Source organism: Neoarius graeffei, chromosome 22, assembly GCF_027579695.1.
Source record: "Neoarius graeffei isolate fNeoGra1 chromosome 22, fNeoGra1.pri, whole genome shotgun sequence".
In the NCBI taxonomy this organism is placed as follows: Eukaryota; Metazoa; Chordata; class Actinopteri; order Siluriformes; family Ariidae; genus Neoarius; species Neoarius graeffei.
Window position 1 is genome coordinate 49,537,934 of NC_083590.1, and position 6,000 is coordinate 49,543,933.

The 6,000-nt window shown below is 38.7% G+C and overlaps 1 non-coding gene across 1 annotated transcript; it reads left to right on the top strand.

Annotated features, from left to right (window-relative positions):
• The first annotated feature begins 2,853 nt into the window (after positions 1 to 2,853).
• On the top strand, positions 2,854 to 2,925 carry trnae-cuc (transfer RNA glutamic acid (anticodon CUC)). Its single transcript has one exon. It is a non-coding gene; the product is annotated as a tRNA-Glu (tRNA).
• The last annotated feature ends 3,075 nt before the right edge of the window (positions 2,926 to 6,000 follow it).

Genomic DNA, 6,000 nt, shown 5'->3' on the forward strand with positions numbered 1-6,000 from the left:
AATCCTGCATTCCTTTTTGTCAACGACCAGGTAATGCCTCCTTAAAAAATAGGCCGTAGCATTTTGTTACCTTATCGCTTTAATATGCTATTTTCATGTAATACTTTTGCTTTCACGTTACTCTGAATACTGTGGTCACACATGGTAGAACTGGTAGAGCACATGATAGAATTTGATAATGTATTACAAGAAAGCTGGTTCATTGTTTGTTGGTTTGCCTGCTTGTATTTGGTTAAACTGTTTGTAATATTTTGTAACATGCAGTCTAATTTTACAGGAACCCATTTCTCCCACTCCCACCATTGTGATGACTGGCACCAACCCCCTGACCAGCACAGACATAACAGTAAAGATGGATGGCTCTGAGATGATTTTAGATGATGGTAGCATTGATGTCAGTTTGGCCTTGGCCATTTCTTTTACTATTTTCCATGTCTACCAAGTCCATTATCCAAAACAAATCAGAAAGACAATGGCCTTTCTTGAGGCCTTCGTCTTTCTGATGAAAACTAGTGTTCCTCTAACAGTTCAGAAACTATTCAATTCACTCGAGTGATTTTTGTGATATTTGTGTACTGTATATGTGTGTGTGTGTATGAGTGTGTGTGTGTGTATGAGCATCTAGGTACTTAATACAACATTGGTCCTAGCAGGGAGAGTTTATCTAAGCAAAGCATGTCAAATAGCCCTTGTCAAATAAACCCTTGTGCAAGCAACTTGCTATGCTCTGGTTGAAGGAAGGCCACATAATTTCAAACATGTATGGCAGGAAAACAGGAGGCTTTTCATGTCTAAAATATTGCATTTTATTAACTACAGTAAAAATGTGATTTGGTGTGAGGCAACTGGCGCCACAGGCAGACTGCCTTTGTATAGAGCTAATCGTTCAGGCTGACAAGTTAGGGCCAAGGGCTTACATACATCATTTGGATAAAGTTACATTAATCTGTATTTCTTCCTTAAATATACTATGTAGATATTGTTATGCTGCCACATACTTTTCCAATGTCTTGCAGTTTCTTCTGAACTGAGCTGATGCTAATAGCCTAGGCTACTTTGCTTTACATAATTATCTGGACAATCTTTGGCATTTAGAAGTTTAGAAGACATTGAAGTTATTTTAAAATATATTTTAAAAATGTGATTAAAAAATAAAAAAAAATTCACACTCTAGTTTAACATTTCTGGATCTTCTACACTAAGTAGGAGTGTAGTTTAAGGAGATCTTGTGACTGGTGGACTGTTAATGTCTTGTTGTGACTTCAGATTAGGGTTGGATTTTTTTTGTGTGTGTGTGTGTGTGTGTGTGTTCGCATCTGTGTGTAAAATACAATTGACTGATCAGTGTGGTAGTGCAGGTGTGTATGTTGTAATCAGTTCATTGAGTTAATAACACTTGGATCAGTTGCTCATAAAACTTGCGGTATGTGTGTGTTCACACCTGTTTGTATCGAAATAATAAAATTGCTATTTTGGGTGTGCCCATCTATATAGTTGATCACTGTAATGAACTAAACATAATTTTAAATAAACATAAAAATGACAAAGTGTTAAGCATTGTCAGTCTTCTTTCTCCAAAAGCATAGATTGTGTAAAAAAAAAAAAAGTAACTAACATAAAATCAAGTGCTGTATAAAATGAACCTTAAGTGGTTCTTTGATGAACTAGATTCACTGGTTCTTTGAAGATCCTTGTTTGAGGGTTCTTTGAAGATCCTTCTAAGAATAGGTTCTTGGAAGAACCTTTTGAAAAGGTGCTTCATGGAACTAAAACAAGGTCTTTGAAGAACCATTCAATAAATGGTTCTTTAAAGAACTGCTGCATGAACGGTTCTTTGAAGCCCTGAAAAAGGTTCTTCTATGGCATCGCCCTGAAGAACCGGTACTGGCCCCATTATTTTTTAGAGTGAAGAGGATTCCTCAGTCAGCGGCACAGTGCAAGCGCAGGAGCATCTTGTGGTATTTTACTGACATCTTGTGGCCAAATCGTGTAATTATACCCAAATATTAATATCAAGATCTGAAAATTGATGTCAGCTTTTGCTGGTAATGAAGTGACATAAAGTTTAAATGTTAACACTTTTCTTTTAACTGCTGAATAACCACATGACAGCATATCACGATTATGACCATTGTGATTTACACAGTCAGATCAATAATTACTGTCATACTCAGTAAAGAAGGTTTGTTTGGTTGTCCTTGGGCTTTACAGGAAGTTTTATGTGTCTATAACGTTAGTTTTTGATTGCACGTGTTGGTTGATGGAACGTTCTTCGAACATTTGTAAAGTAGGAACCTTCGGAGAGCCTTTGGAGAATGTTCCTGTTTGGTTGTATTAAAGTTCCCCTTGCTATTGCAACACAAGAAAACTTTGGAAAACCTATGACAATGTTCCGGCTAGGTTCTCTGAGCGTTCGATGAGGTCAGTTAGTTCTTTGAGGGTTAGATAAGGACATGCAGTCCATAGGCAACTGGTATGAAATTTAGTTCGGGTTAGTTGCCGTGGTTAATGCCATCACTGAACTCATTTGTTTGCGAGTTATAATCTCAGTACAATAAGCTGGCTGAAGGAGCAACATATCAGAGAAAGTACATTAATACTGTGCGAGATATCAAGGCCAATCAAACTTGTAAACATGACAGAACACGATGATTCTCCCCGAGAATAATTTGTGAAGATATAACAAAAAATGTCGGCTCCTTTTATTTTTGCAGATGCCTCACAAATACTGCACCAAGCCACTAGAGGACCACAGAGGTACTTTCGGCAGACAAATTCGAAAAATATTTCCCACAACCTCTGGTGGCTCTCAGTGGTACTGCAAAGAGTTTGCCTACAGTCCAGAGTTTTCACTCCCTGGTGGTCTAGTGGCTAGGATTCGGCGCTCTCACCGCCGCGGCCCGGGTTCGATTCCCGGTCAGGGAAAAGCCATGTTGCTTTATGATATTTCATTTTCATGCTCTTTTAACAATTGACATTGTTGCAAAGCAGCTTTACAGAAAATTAAAGGCTTTAAAAATCAGCTAATTCTATCACTAATTAAAGAAAATGCTGTTCCCTCTTACCCAGGGGGAACATTATTATTAAAATGTCAAAACAAACACATTCAAACCAGTGACCTAACGACAGCCATCAAAAGCACCTACAGTCCTCCACGCTACCAAATGAGCTGTCAAAGGAGGGCCTCAAAGAGCATGTTTGATAAATGAGCAAAAAAAAAAAAAAAACTTGAAAAACTTGTTGTTCTAATATATTGCATATAAATTGCTGCACACCAAAGCTATTTCCTAGGTTAGAAAAGTTGTTTCCCACAAGCTGGCTTCACGTACAAATCCATTTCATGTGCACATGTAATATACAACAAAGTCAAAGTCCCTTTCATGCCAGAATCTGGTCTTCCCAGGCAGTCTCCTGTCCCAGTACTAGGTGTATGGGTGCAGCACCAATCTCCATTTCGATAGCCCTCAGCCTCTCATGTATACAGCCAGGATTACAGTGGGGGTTGGTCCTCTGGTCACTTTGACAGTTTGACTTCCCCACTTGCATCTGTATTGCAGCGTGCCTTGCCAGACGGTAGTAGGTACCATTTTAATGATGGTCTTTGGTCCAACCACGAGTAGAAATCATGATCTCCCAGTCAGGAGGCAGACACGCTAACCACTAGGCTAACTATGTAGTGAAAGTTCATTATGTCTACCTTTTGAAACTATTCTTTAAATTCGTTTCTTAAGACAAGGACAAGTTCCTTGTCTTAAGAAACGAATCTAAAGAACACTAGGCTAACTCACAGTCATAATGTACAACGCAATGAAATAAGTTAGAAAATCTGTTATAAATAGTGATTTCTCTTCAGAGCCTTAACAGTATTGCACCCAGCCACTAATGGGCCTCAGAAGTACTCAGAGGCACCCTCACTGCCACAGCCCAGGTTTGATTCTCAGTCAGGAAGAAGACTTTTACCTCTTTCCCATGGGAACGTTAGTACTATTGTCATGAATTGTGTGCATTTAGATCCAAAAGCAGGAAGAAAGGCAGGAGAAAGGAGAAGCCGAGAAGCATCCCAGAAAGTGTTGCAGAAATAGAAGAAGGGATCTTAGGACACTTTGTGAGGACAACCAGCAGAATCTCATGGAGATCAACGATCAACTGCAAAGATCCTCATATCACCAGCGACTCCTCAGGCTGACTTAGGAAACTGAAGCTTTGTCTGCTTGACTGTGAACTTTGTGTTTTGTACTGAAACTGGTTTGGAATGGGGAAATCCCCCCTGCACCTGCATCTTTGGCTGATGAGAAAGAAGAGTGTCTCACATGTGTCAACAAAGTTAGGGATTATGGGTAAAGAAATGTATTTCGCCTGCCTTGCACAAAAAGAGACATATTTAGCCTGTCTTGCAGAAGAAGAACTATATTTAGCCTGTCTTGCCAAAGATGTTAAGGATAAAATAAGAATGCTTCCATTCCTTTTATAGACACTTGCTGATGTCATAAGGATGTTCTGTGGTTTATTTTTGGCTTGGCTCATTAACCATAAAAGACATATGGTAAACCCCAGTAGGTTTTGGTTTGCCTAGGGGGTTACGATGCTTAGAACTCAGGTTCTTATAAGCCACATTTTTAAAGACGTTATATACACTGCCCCCCTCCCCCAATAAATAAATAAATAAATAAATATTAAATAAATAAATAAATAAAAGTCTTGGACTCTAATATGTAGTTGAATCGCCTTTAGCTTTGATTATGGCATGCATTCACTGTGGCATTGTTTCAGTAAACTTCTGTAATGTCATGGCCTTTATTTCAGTGCAGAGTTGTATTAATTTGTATTGACGATGGGAGAGTTGAACCACTGCTGAAGTCTTCTTCAGCACATCCCAAAGATTCTCAACAGGGTTAAGGTCAGGACTCTGTGGTGGTTAATTCATGTGTGAAAATGAATCCTCATGCTGTCTGAACCACTCTTTCACAATCTGAGCTCAAATGTTATGCCTGTGCCATCAGGTAAGAAAAAATCCATTAATGTGATAACCTGGTCATTCAGTACATTCAGGTCATCAACTGGCTTCATTTTATTGCCCCATAATTTTGCTAAACCTCAACCTGACCAACTGAAGCAACCACAGATCATAACTCTGCCTCCAGAGGCTTGTACAGTGGACACTATGCATCACTTCATGTGCTTCTTTTCTTACCCTGACACACCCATCACTCAGGAATAGGGTCAATCTGGACTCATCAAAACACATGATCATTTTCCATTGCTCCAGAGTCCAATTTTTATGCTCCCTAACAAATCAAAGCCTTTTCTCCTGATTAGTCTCATTAACAAGTGGTTTTCTTATGGCCACACAGCAGTTTAATCCCAATCCCGTGAGTTCTTGTCACATTGTGAGCGTGGAAATGCTCTTAACTTCACTATTAAACATAGCTGTGAGTTCTACTCTCTTTTTTTTTTTTTACGATTCTATTTCACCAAGCATTTCTTAATTTCCATGAGGGAACCCGCCCAAAGGGATCAATAAAGTTTTATCTAATCTAAATCTAATCTAATCTAGTTTAAGTGATCTCTAATCATGATCAGCCAGGATCTTTTTCCAACCACATTCTTTCCATGAAGTTGACGGTTCACCACTATCCCTCCAAGATTTATAATGTGTTGCATAGTTGTTAACCCAATTGCAGTCATTTCAGCAATCTCCTTAGTTGTTTTCTTTGCTTGATGCAGACCAATAATTTGACCTTCTGAAACACAGTGATATCTTTTCCATGAGCATGGGATATGGCTTCCGACAAGTTCGGTTAAGAAATGAGAAGCTACTCACTGCATCAGTTAGTGTAACCCAGTATAGAATTGGGCTCTACAGTTATATGTTGTCCAATAAGTTATTTCACATATGACTATTTCCCCCTTTTCTTTCATAGACAAAAAGTTAGAAAAAGTTTATTTTATTCGAGCTGCAACTAAAACTTATGGTTGAAACTCTGTTTAAAATTGTGTTCT